General features: G+C 33.1%; 1 long non-coding RNA gene across 1 annotated transcript; it reads left to right on the top strand.

Moving 5' to 3' along the window:
- Positions 1–13,433: 13,433 nt before the first annotated feature.
- Positions 13,434–16,304, top strand: LOC129758480 (uncharacterized). The gene is made up of 3 exons (XR_008739992.1): positions 13,434–13,561; positions 15,859–15,957; positions 16,033–16,304. It is a non-coding gene; the product is annotated as an uncharacterized LOC129758480 (long non-coding RNA).
- Positions 16,305–16,456: the final 152 nt, after the last annotated feature.

Genomic DNA, 16,456 nt, shown 5'->3' with positions numbered 1-16,456 from the left:
AGAAAATATAAAATATACATATTTTGAGAAGAATTCAAGACCTAGAATTTAAAAAAAATATATTTTTGTAAAATGGACTTTTTCAAAGATCGCGTTTGTGGAACCTCTAAACATGAGTTTTTTTAGTTGGCCTCATATAAAAGTTTTTTTTTCAACACCCCACGGTGGTGCAGAACATCAATCTAGCTGTACGAAATTAATAGCGCCCAGGGATGAAGAGATAGACATTTGATGTCTTCAGCAACAGTTTTACATGGAGCATATTCCAATATCAAAATTTTTGCCGATGGGTCCACCGATAGCGAGATAAAAATGCTAAATGTTTTGTTCTTCAAATAAGGGCTTTGATGTCTTTGACAAAGTTGTTTATCTGATCAAAATACATAAGTTTGTTGAATATGTGAAAGTCCTATCACATCACCCTCAGGAGTTACAGTCAAAGTAAAAAAATCTCTTTAAAAACAGTTTTTTGAACCTGACACGTTGTAGGATGGATAAAATGGTTCGCTGTCTTTGAAACAAAGTTGTAACAAGCCACGATCTACAATTGTCTCATACATTATGATGGGTTTAGAAGTTGCTGAAGCCCTATAGAAAGCATTTTGTGTATTTTATTGGCAATTTTTGAAGGCTCGTCCATCGAAAAGTGCACATTTTCGCAACACCCCCTTTTTGTGATTATTTTTGATGATAAGCGGAGCCATTTCCATTTGAAATTAACGAGAAAAAAGGTGGAAATAGTAGAGATTTGAATGATTAAAAATACACTTTTTATATGAAAATTACCTATTTTACTTATAGAAAAAACGTTGATAATATTTAATTCATTAATAAAGTGTTGCAGTTTTCTTTTATATATTTTGTTTTATTAAAAGACATTTAAAATCATTTAAACTCAAAAAAGTAATGGAACTAACCTATTAAATTTGGTAAAGCACTAAATTAGTATTTGATATCATATAAATGAATAATAGAACCGGTTTTGCCAGTACAATATAACCGCTTCAACCGGTTCAATTTAGTGCTCTACCAAATTTAACAGATTAGTTTCATTTATTTTTTTTTGAGTTTTAATGATTTGAAAAATTGAATTCAAATGTTTATTAATAAAACAAAATATATAAAAGAAAACTGCAACACTTTATCAATGAATTAAATGTTATCAACTTTTTTTCTTTAAGTAAAATACACAGTAAACGAAAATTACCGAGTTCGCTAATTTTTTTTACCGAAATCCTAACATGTGTAAATCGTTAAACTGTTCGGTAATTTTTTCGGTAAAAACAAACGAACATCGGTAAATGAAGAATCGATTTACCGATGTTCGTTTATTTTTTACCGAAAAAATTACCGAACAGTTTAACGATTTACACATGTTAGGATTTCGGTAATTTTCGTTTGCTGTGTAGGTAGTTTTCATACAAAAAGTGTATTTTTAATCATTCAAATCTCTACTATTTCCACCGATTTCCCCGCTAATTGCAAATGGAAATGGTTCCGCTTATCATCAAAAATAATCACAAAAAAGCGGGTGTTGCGAAAATGTGCACTTTTCGATGGACGAGCCTTCAAAAATTGCCAATAAAATACACAAAATGCTTTCTATAGGGCTTCAGCAACTTCTAAACCCATCATAATGTATGAGACAATTGTAGATCGTAGCTTGTTACAACTTTGTTTCAAAGACAGCGAACCATTTTATCCATTCTACAACGTGCCAGGTTCAATAAACTGTTTTTAAAGAGATAAAGAGATAAAGAGATTTTTTTTACTTTGACTGTAACTTCTGAGGGTGATGTGATAGGACTTTCACATATTCAACAAACTTATGTATTTTGATCAGATAAACATTTTTGTCGAAGACATCAAAGCCCTTATTTGAAGAACAAAACATTTAGCATTTTTATCTCGCCATCGATGAACCCCTCGGCAAAAATTTTGATATTGGAATATGCTTCATGTAAAACTGAACAATGTTGCTGAAGACATCAAATGTCTATCTCTTCATCCCTGGGCGCATTAATTTATACAGCTAGATTGATGTTCTGCACCACTGTGCACCCTAATCTATCATTTTGCGGTTGAACTCCCAGATTCCCAGACATTATGTAATTTTGGGACACCCTACTAATATACATACATGTACAGCGTTTTACTTAATTCTACCCTTAATTTGTATGGTAGACACCTTTTCTAGCAGGGGCAGGAGCTCCAAACTTCGTAGAAACCATTCCCGGCCTCAAAAACTTCACCGCGACGATTTTCACGTCAATCTGTTCAGTAGTTCCCAAGTCTATGCGTTACATACATACATGAATAATTCCACGTTTTTCGTGTTTGATTATTTTGAAACAGTGTCAGTTGCTTTTCAAAACTTCCAAACTAATAACATTCATTCTTGACATAACTCTTACTGAAACTTGTTTCTTTTTCCAGTTCTCCCTTGCAGCTCGCCTGCGACGTGATGCTCTCGACGACACCATTGATACCGTGAAAAAGGGAATCAGCGACACCTTCACCAAGGAAAATGTTGACGTAAGCCACTCTTAACAGAGATAATCACAGTCAGAAAAATTTACATTTTTTGTTTTTCTTTTCCATCTTCATTTTACAGTCTTTCCTCGCGAAGATAACCGAGCTTGGAGACGTGTTAAAGACTAAGGCAACGGAAATCGGACAGACCCTCTCTGATAAGGCATCCGAAGCTATGAAGAAGGAATAATTTAACTACTGGTGCCGAACCATTCCTTAGCATTTGTTCGTTGACAGAGAAAGGGTATTAGTGGAATCGCAATATTATTTACTCAAGTCGATAATAAACTGTTTAGAAATGGAGAAACTGTGTCTGGTTTATTTTAATGAAAGAATTTACCTTGTTAAAGGTTATCATATCGAGGGAAGGAAAAAATGTAATGTATTTTGAACCGGGTATATAAGATTCTTTCATGCTCCCTTACTTAAAAAATTGAGTGTTTTGTACTAAAAATCAACATAATTTTTGTTTCTTCTGTGAAAGCGAGCCTGCTGATGGTTTTTAGTCTAGTCTTAGTTTTTAGGTTTTTGGTCTATTTATAAATTATCTAAAGGAAATTTTCTGCTGAACAATTTTGTTGAAGACCATAACGTCGTATCTTATAAGGCAAAAAAGTGATAAGCTTATTAATGTCTTTTCGCATTGATAAACAATAAATTAAATTGACATCACTGCTGCAGCCCTACGAAGTATTGCATGAAAAGTAGTCAAAAGTAGTACCTCGCTGGGCACCCAGCGGTGATGTCAATTGAATTTATAATTTTTCAATGCCAAAAGACAATTGAACAACCAATAACTTTCTTGTCTAATAAGATACGAAGTTATGGTCTTCGACAAAGTTGTGCAGCAGCAGAAAATTTCCTTTAGAGAATTTATAAATTGGCACAAAAACCATCAGCAGGCTCGGTTCCACAGATGAAATAGAAATGATGTAGATTTTTCAGTACAAAATATTCCATTTTTCCATACAAACCTAAAAGTTAAAATTTTCTCATGTAAACGTTAATTAAAAATTTAGCAAAAATCATGGATGAGTATTGAATCAAAATCAAGTTTTAAAGACCCCAGGGTTTGAGAAATTTAAAAATGATCCCAATTCGACTCAGTCTAATGCACATGCGCAGACATCTGTACGCTGGAGCAACTTTTTTAGCTAAAATTTCTTACTGTTTTTGAGAAATAGATTTTATAATAAAAGTAGTAAAAATAGCCGATTTCCAAGACCGGGAAGGCCAAATGAATATATTCATGTTTAGGGGAAAATTTCAGTTCCGCTTGCAATATTTTCGTATAATTTAATTGAAAATGGTAGAAACTGTTGATAAGCATACGTCAATGCTGAAATTTTGGCGAAATTTTCAATATCACAAGTTTTTTTTTATCAACATAGTAAGGTATGCCATTTCATGGTAATATTTCATATATTTTTTTTTATCAAATCTGTATTAAGCTCTTCCACTCCTACTGTAAGATTATTTATATATACACGCAGCGAAAAGATTTTTTATTTCAAAGGAAAGTGCAGCGAAAACAAAAGAAAATTTCCTTTGATTTTGGGACAAATAAAAATTTCTTTGTTTCAAATGCATTTTCGTTTGTTTCAAAGAATTTTTCTATTGAAAAATCTTTATTTTTATTCAATTTATTTTTATTCACAAATAAATGAAACATTGGGTCACACACTGGTTCACTTCAATCGAATCATCCGGTTTAAATTTTCGTGGACCTGATCGCTGGATTGGAGCGGTGTCACCTCGGTTGAGGCATCCAGGGACTTGGAAAACCATCTATCGGCCGTGGTCCTGTAAAATTTCAAGCACTTATTGAAAATCTTCAATATTCATTCTTTAATAAACATAAACTTACCATACTTTATCCTGAATCCTCCTAACTAAGCTAACTCTGATCCACATTTTCACTCGACCAGCCAAATCGTTTTAAATTCTTCTTGCTCAATGTTTTAAATTCTTCTTACTCAATGCAAAAAACCTTCTAGGTTTGAAGTTTTTATTTTAAGAAATTATTCCTTTGCATTGAATGCATTTTTCTTTAGTTGAAAGAAAATTTACTTTGTTTCCAAATAAAAATGCAATTGAACAAATGTCTTTTGAATCAAAGAATTTGTTTAAAATTAAAGTCCAAAATTATTCGATTCAAAAAATTAATTCTTTCTTTCAAAAATTATTTATTTGAAACAAAACCATAATTCATTGATTCAAAGAAAACAGGAGATTGAATCGAAAAAATGAATTTTTTGAATCAAAGTCAGTTTTGTTTTGTTTCAAAATCCAAGTTTTCTCTGCGTGTATATATATATTTTTTTATAAGTTTATTTATGACACTTACCACCTTGTGGCTCTGTAAGATTATGATTATAGCGTAGATCGAATGTTTCAACTATAAAAAGCATAAATTTTGTATAGCTAACCTATATTTTAATTTAGAATATAGAATTTAGATTTTAAATTCGAGTTTATCAGAATTCAGATTCGGAATAGAAATTAAAAATTCAGATTCAGCTCGTAGTTAAGTTTGATAATCGAGATCAATTTGAGAGTTGTGTAAAGGAATTCAAATTGTAAGAGAACGCAGTTTCATTATTTTGATTGTTGATTCAAAATTCAAATTTTTAATATGCAATCAGAGTCAGTTTTAATATACAAACCAACTGAAGATTTAGTTTATGTTTATGTTCTTCAAAAATCTAAATTAGGATTTAAAAAATCGTTCGTCGGATTATAATTTTGAACTAAATTCTCTTGATTTTTTTGTTGACAAAAGAACATGTACTCAATCATGTTGATTATTCAAAAAAAAGTTACAAACTAAAATCCAAAGTTTTATTCGAGTTTACAGAATAAAAAATAAGTCGTGTTGAAACCGCAAACTTTCGATGTCTTACTTTTACTTCTGCATACAACAAAAAACTACCAATGCAAAGCAACTAGAATCTAAGAAAGCTCCTGCTACTAGTCATATTTATGGCATTTTCATTAAGGTATCTATACATTGTTTAAGCAAAAATATGAAACACTTTATGAAAAAATAGTCATTATAGATATATAGGAATAGCTCAAAACCGCGGAAACCTAGTGTTAAAGTTTATCAACTGTTCTGGACATGTCAAGGCTTTACAATTATCAGCTTGAACATTATAATAATATTTCTGTAAGTACATAATACGATAAGCCTTTAGAAATATTGTGAGTTGCTATTTAAAAATTCACTTTGATAACAACGCAATAACTACACCCACAGATCACAGATCAGACTCTAGTTACTCCAATCATGACATCCTTGAGGTGTTGAAAAATTGGCAAAAGATGCTGTACCAAATTGGTAATAACCCTCAACTGCATAAACTATAAATCCGTTGAGGGAAAAAAATGTATTTTCTTTATCTTTTACTTCTGTAAACTCGAACTGGCAAGCCGAGTTAAGAAAGTCGTTTTGGGTTCGATGCTCACTCTCCCGTTGGCATTTTATTTCGAGAATGAATTATCCAATATTATGAAAATCTCTGAAAAAAATCTTGTTTCGCTTGAATGTTTGAATGCATCGTTTTGCTCGAGTCTCTGGACCAGTAGTCGCAAAGGTAATCATGTTATTTTTGACGCAATGCATGTTTCAGCACATTTTTAGCATAGAGTTGGCTCCAATCAGCATTGAAATTTTGCAATCTCATCTTTGGGTGCATGAATTGACGGAATCTAACTACAAGATCGACTTAATCAATGCAATCGAAAGATTCCTTTTGATTTAACCTCGATTGGTTATTCAACCAAGTAGGCTATTTTACAACACATATTAGAACAGGATCGAACCCGGCAGCATTAGACATTTGCACACAATAACTCGATTTTTTTTTTTTTTTTTTATTAAATATGTCTTTATTTGTATCAAATCATGATTACACTTATATTACACTAGCTGACCCGGTGTGCTATGCTACACCTTCCAAAAATAAATGTAATTTGTAATTTTTTTTTTAAATTTAGATTTTTGTAATCATTTTTAAATCAAACCTCATCATAGTTCAGAATCAACTACTTTGAAATAAGAGCTGCAGCTGCAGGAGTTCCAAATTATAATTCAAAGATGGTATATATTATTTTCTGAAACTTGATCTCAAATTATGTCAAAATTTGTGGATTTTCCACCTTTTTTCCAAAGTGGGAAGTTACGAACATTTGTCACATCTATTTTTGAATTATGCCAAACATCCGTACGCAAAAAACTCCTCTTTTAAAATATGGTCCTTCTTTGAAAAGCTCTTTATCTTAAACTGATAGGAAGCTCCCCCATCTTTTCCAATTTTGTCCCCCACTGTTTGCCCCACCGTGTAAGTTGATAGGAGTCAATATTGTTTTTAACACTTAAAGGGTATACTAAAAATGGCTCATAAAAATTTTGCTTCCAGTTGAATATCAATTCCAAAGTTTCACTATCCAAAAAAGAAGCGGATCAAAAGTCTTTTTTATGCAGCCATGTAACACAAAAACACTTTTCATGTTAAGAACGTACTTGAATAATTATGTTAGCAGAAAGTACGATATTTTTTCAAATTTATTTAAAATAAAAAGCTCCCATTTTCATTTCTTAATTCGTTTCAGTTGTGTATTTGGGCCGAAGTCACAATTTCTAGAAGAAAACATATTTTTTTATTTTTTCGTAACAGAGAAAAGTTGAACGTTTGAACATACTATAATTTTCGTTAAATGAAAATTCTTTCGAAAAATGAATTCCCTCAATTTTTGAGTCAATAAAAATCAGTTTATTTCACTGATACCTTTCACTTATGCACACGTCAGTTCTATTTAATCTAATTTAAAGAAAAGGTTTTTGATCAGTTCATGTGTCGGATCGGATTTTTTTATCTTCTTCAAATTTAAATGGCGCTTGATAAAACTTCAGAGTACATTTTTACATGTTCAACAAAATGTATCCGATCTACCTCTGTAGAAAACATCTTATTCATATTCCTGTTATCAATATGATTCAAAAATAACCTCGTTGGCGAAATGTAAGGTTGCCAGAATTTTTTCCACTCCCATCCGGGCCTAGCAATTCCGGGCATTTTTTCAAAAAAACCTGGCAAAATCCGGGCATGGATTTCAATTTTTCAAATCTAAAAACCGGGCAAAAGCCGGGAAAAAATTTAGTTGTTGTTATGTATAAAATCAAAGAAAAAATGCAAAAAAATGAAATCAATATTTTATTGATGTAATGGCAGACTTCCAAAAACTTTTTGGAACACTTAAATATTTAAAGGTTTATAAAAGTAAATCAGCGAAATAATTTGAAACAACCGTTGAAAATTTCCATACCATTAATCGATTTAGCTAAAACTTACACAAAAACTTAGATTTTTTTTTGGTTTTTTTTTGTGAAAATTGTGAAAAAATCCGGGCAATATCCGAATTTTTTCACGATATCCGGGCAACCGGGCCGGGCCGGACTTTCTCAAAATTTTGCATCAAATATCCGGGCAAACCCGGATAAAACCGGGCAATCTGGCAAGCTTACGAAATGGGTTAAAGAATTGTATGAAACTTCTTTACTTTCTGTATTTTTTTTATTTGTCCGCAAGTGTCATACCATTATTTCATTAGCGTCAGAACTAAATGTATATTTTTCAAACAACAAATGCTACCTACATTAACACGAACAAAATATGGAAATATTTTAGCAAATCTTACAACTGGTTTTAATTCGATTGATAAAATACCAATCCGTTTCACATCTTGGCGCCATTTATTTTCACGTGCTGTGTACAATTAAGCAAGAAAAAACGCATCTAGGTGGCATATCGCCCCCACGTGCATATAAAATATAGGTTGAGGAACAGGCGCCTAATTGTTAAATTTTTCTAGCGATCGATGCTTCGGTTACTATCCACTTGCGACGACGTTTGCTTGACCATAGAGACGAAAAACAAACCCCTCTTAAAATGGATGCCATGACTTTTCAATTTCAGATTTTGGCAAAAAAATGTATAGGTATGTTTTATTCGATCGGCAAAATGTCAACCTGGGTCTCATCTAGGCGTCATTCATAACCATGTGCTGTACAAATGAGCTGGGAATCAAGTAGAAAAAAAAATCACATCAAGGCTTCATATCGCCACCCCTTGCATTGAAAATATGCATGGTTGAGAAATACGCGCCAAAATATTCCCACTGATCAGTATGCTATGCCTGGGTTACTTTCCTTTTGCGACGTTGGCTTCCGACGCCTCGACCATAGAGACGAAAAACAAACCGCCCAAAGGAAAAAAAAATCTCAAGAAAATGGATGTCATGACTTTAATTTGTTTCGAAAAACTACAAATTTTGTATGGAAGCCTCTCCTTCCCTAATTCGGATGGAGTTTTGACTATTACAGAAACCATCCCCGGCCTCAAAAACCCTCAGATGCCAGTTTTGACGATGATCGGTTCAGTAGTTTCCGAGTCTATAGGGAACAGACAGACAGACAAACATTCATTTTTATATATATAGATTATTGCATTAAACTAGGTGTTCAGCTCAATAATGAACTGTTCATAGCCCTATAAGTAACTAGATTATAAAAATTTATGTATAAGATTTAAATTTGCTGAGCGCAATCAAGTTTTTAATGTAGGAGAACATCCTGTAATAGCAAAAATATTTTATACTTAAAACTAAACACTATCTTAAAATTAAACTAAACATAAAGAGAACGAATCTCTGCGATGGAAGACTGCATCGATTTGCCTCTGAAGTTGGAGATGATGTTGTTGGCCATCTCTTCGATAGATTCAATGCCTGCAATCCGATGAAGATCTTCGGTGCTGTGCCAAGGTGGAAGCCGCAAAATCATTTTCAGAACTTTGTTCTGAATCCTCTGGATGGCTTTCTTCCTCGTCGCGCAGCAGCTAGACCAAATCGGAACTGCATACATGATCGCTGGTCGGAAAACTTGTTTGTAGATGAGCATCTTATTTCGCAGGCACAACCGGGATTTCCTGTTGATGAGAGAATAAAGAGATTTAGTGTATTTATTACATTTAGATTGAATATCTTCAATGTGATTTTTAAAAGTAAGATTCCGATCAAGTGTAAGTCCCAAGTACTTCACGTGATCAGACCATTCTAAAGAAACCCCATTAAAAGTTATGGAATGATTTTCATTAGGTTTTAAAAAATTTGCTCTTGGCTTATGGGGAAATAAAATAAGTTGAGTTTTGGAAGCGTTAGGAGAAATTTTCCACATTTTCAAGTAATTCAAAAAGGAATTTAAATTTTGTTGCAATCTACTGCGTACCACCCGTAAATTTCGACCTTTTGCTGAAAGCAAAGTATCATCAGCAAATAATCTTCTACCTTTTCCTTCTGGTACATCAGGAAGATCAGAAGTAAAAATATTGTATAAAATTGGCCCAAGTATACTGCCTTGAGGGACACCAGCTCTAATGGGTGTCCTTTCAGAGCATGAATTTTGATAGCTTACTTGTAAGGTTCGGCTAGTCAAATAATTTTGAATAATTTTGGTGAGATATACAGGAAAATCAAATCGAGCTAATTTAGCTACTAAACCTTTGTGCCAAACACTGTCAAAAGCTTTTTCAATATCAAGAAGAGCAACACCAGTTGAATAACCTTCAGATTTGCTAGCGTTAATCATATTAGTTACACTCAAAAGTTGATGTGTAGTAGAATGTCCATGACGAAAACCAAATTGTTCATCAGGGAAAATAGAATTCTGATTAATGTGAATCATCATTCTATTCAAAATAACTCTCTCAAATAGTTTACTTAAAGATGGAAGCAAACTAATTGGTCGATAACTTGAAGGCTCTGAAGCACTTTTTCCAGGTTTCAAAATTGGAGTTACTTTGGCATTTTTCCATTTATTGGGAAAATAAGCCAAATGAAAACATTTGTTGAAGATTTTAACTAAAAAATTTAAAGTGCTTTCAGGCAACTTTTTAATAAGAATATAGAAAATCCCATCTTCCCCTGGAGCTTTCATATTTTTAAATTTTTTGAAAATCAATTTAAGTTCATCAATATTTGTCTCACAAGAACTTTCAAACACATTTTGCTTAGAAAGAATATCATCAAATTCTAGGGAAATTCGAGCATCAATTGGACTTACAACGTTTAAATTAAAATCATGAGCAGACTCAAATTGTTGGGCTAATTTTTGAGCCTTTTCTGAATTAGTTAAAAGAAGTTTATCCCCATCTTTCAAAGTAGGAATTGGCTTCTGGGGCTTTTTCAAAGTTTTAGTTAATTTCCAAAATGGCTTTGAGTAGGGTTTTATATCCTCTACTGCTTTAGCAAAATTTTCATTACGAATGAAATTTAAACGACGTTTGATCTCTTTTTGAAGGTCGCAATAAATTAATTTCAAATAAGGATCCCTAGTACGTTGATATTGGCGTCGACGAATGTTTTTCAGTCGTATCAAAAACTGAAGATCATCATCGATCAAAGGTTGATTGAATTTATGTTTAACTTTAGGTATTGAAGCGGCTTTAGCATTGACTATTGCAGTTGTCAAATTTTCTACAGCCAAATCAATATCTTCTATTGAATTCAGTTGAACGTTTACATCTAAATTACGTTCAATAAAATTCATATATCGCTCCTAGTTAGCCTTTTGAAAGTTAAAAGTTGATTTTAAAGGGTTTTCAATGGGACTTTGGGATAAAGAAAATGACTACAATGCTCGCCTAAATCCGTTAGAACCAAATCAATTGTGGAGGGATTTCTAATTGAAGAAAAACAAGTATGCCCATTAGGATATTCAACAGTATAATAACCTGCAGAGCAGTCATTAAACAAAATATTCCCATTTGAATTTGATGAAATATTATTCCAAGATCGGTGTTTTGCATTAAAGTCACCAATAATAAAAAATTTAGATTTATTTCTGGTGAGTTTTTGTAAATCTCCCTTTAAAAAATTTTTCTGTTCGCCGCTGCATTGAAAAGGCAAATATGCGGCAACAATTATAATTTTCCCCATAGAAGTTTCTAATTCAATTCCAATTGTTTCTAAGACTTTTGTATTGAAAGAAGGAAGAAGTCTAAATTTGAGACGACTATTGATGACAATAGCTACACCCCCACCTTGTCGATCAAGTCGATCATTTCGTAAAATTTTAAAGAAAGCATTGCTTTTCAAGTTATTGTCTGGCTTTAAAAAAGTTTCAGTGATGGCAGCAATATGTATGTTTTGAGTTTTCAAAAATAAAAAGAATTCATCTTGGTTAGCCAGCAAAGATCTAGCGTTCCAATTCATAATATTTAAACATCTATTTGGATCCATGAGGGAATCGTAAAGTCATAATAATTTTGTTAGCATAATTAAAAGAAGTTTGGAAAGCTTCAAACATTGAATTTGCTTTCAACATAAGTTGCATCATTTCCATTAAATTTTGATGCAAAAATTTTAATTTTTCCTCAGTAATCTCACCCAAATCAACAAAATTGTTAGGATCAGAAAATGAAGGAGAAGAAAAAGTATTTGAATTTCGGGGATTTTCCCAAGCCTTCGCGTGAACGTTGAGACCTGGTTTTTTCCCATTTTTATTAGTTAAACCTGAAGAGGGCAACCCATTTTCAACCACCTCTGAGAACGATAAACAACGAGTTTGTGGCGCAAAATCAGCCCAGGTAACATTAAAATCACTTCGGGTATTACCCAGCCGTGATTCCAATGTAGGCCGAGGCTGACTGCGAACAGGCAGGTTGTTTGCCGGTCTGACGTGTGTAGACGAAAAAGAGGAAGGAGGAGAAGAAACTTTTCTGGAAACTTTGGGGTTTTTCCTAGAAGCAACAATTTTTGCCCTAACGGGACAATCTAGAGAATTCGAGGAATGATTACCTGCGCAATTCGCACACTTAAAAAATTCTGTTTTTGGCTTATCACCACCAAAAAGGCATTTAGATTTTTCATGATCGAATGAGCCGCAAAACATGCATCTGGCATTCATTCTACAATTTTTAGTGCCATGACAAAAAGCTTGACAACGACGACATTGCGTAATATTTTGTAAAAAATTGGTATGGGATTTACGAAAAGGTTCAAATTTTACTCGACAATGAAACATAAGACGAGCCTTTTCCAAAATTTTCAAATTATTAACCTGATCCTTTTTAAAATGGATCAAATAAAGCTCAGGAGCAAAACCAACACTACTGGTATTATTCGTGTTGGTTCTTTTCCTCATTTGAATTACTTGAATTGGAGAAAAACCTAACAAAGAATTTAATTCAGCTGTGATCTCATCCGGTGTCTGATCGCCGGTGAGACCACGAAGTACAACTTTAAATGGACGATCACTTCTAGTGTCGTAAGTAAAAAATTGCTGTTTTTTATTATTCAAATAATTTAAAATTTTTTGAAAATCATTAAAAGATTCCGCCAATATACGAGCAGTTCCCCTTCGACCGATCTGAAAAGAAATCTTCACATCCTTGACGGAAGTGACGATTTCTTTTCGAAAGGCATTGAAGTCAGGAATCGTGACCGTTATTGGTGGAATCTTTTCGTTTTTAAGAGTATAAGAAGAAGAAGGTTTCTTAGTACTCTTATCAGAATTAAATATGAATATTTCCTCATCACCGATGTTATGAAGGACATCGAATGAGTTGGAAATTTCAACTTTTTTGGGCGATGGACCTGAATTAGTTTCGGCAATACGCTTTCTACCAGCCCTTGTGCCAGCCGATGACTTCCCCATGCTGGAAAGAAAAGAGAAAATATGAATAAAAGAAAATGAAAATAATTTTAGCACTGAAAAGTGCTGATTGAAAAACAGGTAAGGAAAAAAAAAATAAATAATGTAAAATGTTCCTGCAGGTACACAGCAACGATACGATGCTCCGGCGTACGTGTTGACGGCTCAACGGTACAGATGGAAGTGGATAACTCGATTGATAAGGATCGATCTCAGTGAAGTTGATTTAGTAATTCAAAAGCTTGTGAAAACCAAAAACCCTCTAAAATGGTTAAATTGGGACTGTTGTTCATCGTCCTCTTCTGCATCATTCAGGTATTATGGGAAACTAGAATCAAGTGCAATCGTGACACTGGTTGGATAAATTTGTTTTTCATTGATTCAATGTTCATTGAAATTTATATCATTTTACTTCTATTTGTTTTATAAGTTTCAATCGTGCAACCTTCTTTAGGTCTAATGATGTTTGATACAACAAGAAAGAAAATGTGAACTAATGTTTTTTAAAACTAGACAGGATCTAAACTAAACTGTGAACCTGTGTTGCATCCTAAAATTTTAATTTTTCCAAGGTACATGAAAAAACTGCGTAGTGAGCCTGCAACGAAAATTTAAAAAATATCGGACAATGGAATTTCTAACCACCTTTCATTGTATGATGCAAACATGTAGGGTGTCCCATTATGTCTAAGCACGATTTAAAATGAACAGTATAAACATAATTCTATTTCACTTTAATGTTCTCTATAGTGTTTTCAAACAGTGTTTCAATACAAAATTAGATTCCAGTCAATCGACATCTGTGAAGTTTTCGATAGAATCTCTAGGCTTTACATGTATTATCGAATACGGCCCAAAAAGTTTTAATCGGTCTCGCTTGAGGAAAATTTTGCGGATTCATCTCCTTCGGTACGATCTGGACATTGTGGGATTTGTACCAAGGCATCGTGTCCTCTGAGCAGAGAACTGATCACAAATTCGTCCAGAACAGTACAAACATTTTTTTGTGTAAATTTTGGATTTCTAGCTTTGTATTGGAAAATAATGATAAGATTTTTTATTTTAATTGATTTTAACTGATTATCTTCAAGTTTAGTATGAAAAGACCCAATTTTTCATTACATTACATTACATTTTAATGAGAATCACAGGAAATCATCACAGAATTTCTGGGTAAAATCACAGAAAGTCAGAATTTTCCTTCGGAAAAACACAGAAATTCCACAGGAACCATTTCCTTTTACCGTATTTTTCGGAAAAAATTAATGTCTCCGGCTCATGAACATTTTGGCCATCCTGAACAGTGTAATACTGATCAACCAGAAGCGTTTTGTAACCAAACTTACAATAGGTTATCTTCGTCGATGATAACGCACACCGATTTTCCACACAGCAGTTGATCATATAATTTACGAACGTTTGACGGAAGCAGGTTGTTTTTGACTCCGCTTCGGCTTCTTCTGCTTCTTATATGTTTCGGAGGTTGCCTAAATCACAGAAAAATCTGTAATTTCACAGAATTTTGAGCAAATTTTTATCACAGAATCTGTGTCACAGAACACAGAATTTTGAAATATTGACAGATTTCACGGAATTTTTAAATTTTGAATTTTGAATGGATTTAAAAAATAATATTTTTTTACCAATATTACCAATAAGATTTCCTACTTTGAATTTGAAAAGTATGATAATATGTATTGGTAATGTTAAATGATTTTTCCCAACTAAAATGTAAAATAAAACCCCAATTTATCATGAATTTTCACTGATATTAAAGGAAATGGCATCACAGAAAACTATCACAGAATTTTTTGGTAAAATCACAGAAAGTCAGAATTTTCATTCTCAAAAACACAGATTTTTTCGGCAACCTTGCTTCGAACCTAATCTTACCTTGGCAAGATGGACGGTGCTGAGAGGAGATCCCACTGTTTGGCCACATCCCGAACTGAGGCCAGCACTCATGTCTTTCTGGTCCAAAGTTTTGTCCACCGGACCCGGTTTTTGCCCAGATTTTTTTTTGAACACGAAGCTGCCTCTATCTCCATACTTCCGAATCACATTTTAAACCACTCCAATGCTTACGTCTTCCCTTTTCGCTTCTCATTTTCACGAATATTTTGAAAAATGGAGCTCACGATACACATAGTTAAATGATTTTAAGGAAAAATAAAAAAAAGCAAAACATTAAGGGTTTAAAACATCATTAGAAACATTCGACGCATCGAAAAGTCACAAAATTTATTTAAGTAAATCATGTATAGAACTTATAGAAGTTGTAGGTTTATTCTATGCGTACAATAGAAATAAATACCATATAGATTCAAACTTGAAAGCGCTTCATTTTAATTGTACAAGTTATTTTCTTTACGAAAACATAACATCATAACTCTCCAGTTTTTAAAAAAACTTGTACTAACTATTATTGTTTTGCACTATCTATTTCAAAGCTTACTTTCTGAACAAAAATATAAAAAAGTGTTGCTCTAAAAATCTTTTTTTTAATGGTTTGATTTTTTATATTCGAAATATAAAGTGCGAACTAGGTGAATGACGGGTGGTCGGGTATTCAGCTTAACTCTTAGGTACTGACAATTTCTTTTATTTTCCAGTTCACCTTCGCAGCACGCCTGCGACGTTATGATCTCCAAGAGTCCTTTTATAGCATGAGAGAGCGATCAGACAACACCGCCACCAAAGAAAATGTTGACGTAAGCTGATTTCAACAGGCATAATTAAAATCAGATAAATTAACACATGTTTTTTCTCTTTTTCATCTAATATAGTATCGACAGCAGCTAAAAGAGATTAGAGATCTCATACAGACCGAGCTTGAGAAAAAGTATCCGAAGGAATAAGATAACCGGTGCCAAAACCTTCCTGAGCGTTAATTCGCTGACAGAGAAAGGGTATCAGTGAAACCGCTATATTGTTTACTAAAGTAGATAATATTTTTTTTTTGCTGGGATTTTAATCCTTTCGGATGATTTATCCTAATTTATCCGGTTGCATAGTCTATAATAAACTGATTAGAAAAAGGGAAACAGTGTCTGGTTTATGGTAATGAAAGAAATTTTCTTGATAACGATTATCATTCCGAGGGAAGTAAATTAGAACCATTCTTAACTTAACTTTTCACATGCATGGCCAGGCCAAAAATGTTTCATGTGTGTCATGGTCACGTCAAGTAAGGAACTTAATAAATTAAGG

Source organism: Uranotaenia lowii, chromosome 3 (genome assembly GCF_029784155.1).
Source record: "Uranotaenia lowii strain MFRU-FL chromosome 3, ASM2978415v1, whole genome shotgun sequence".
Taxonomy (NCBI): Eukaryota; Metazoa; Arthropoda; class Insecta; order Diptera; family Culicidae; genus Uranotaenia; species Uranotaenia lowii.
This window is presented reverse-complemented; position numbering and strand designations above follow the sequence as displayed.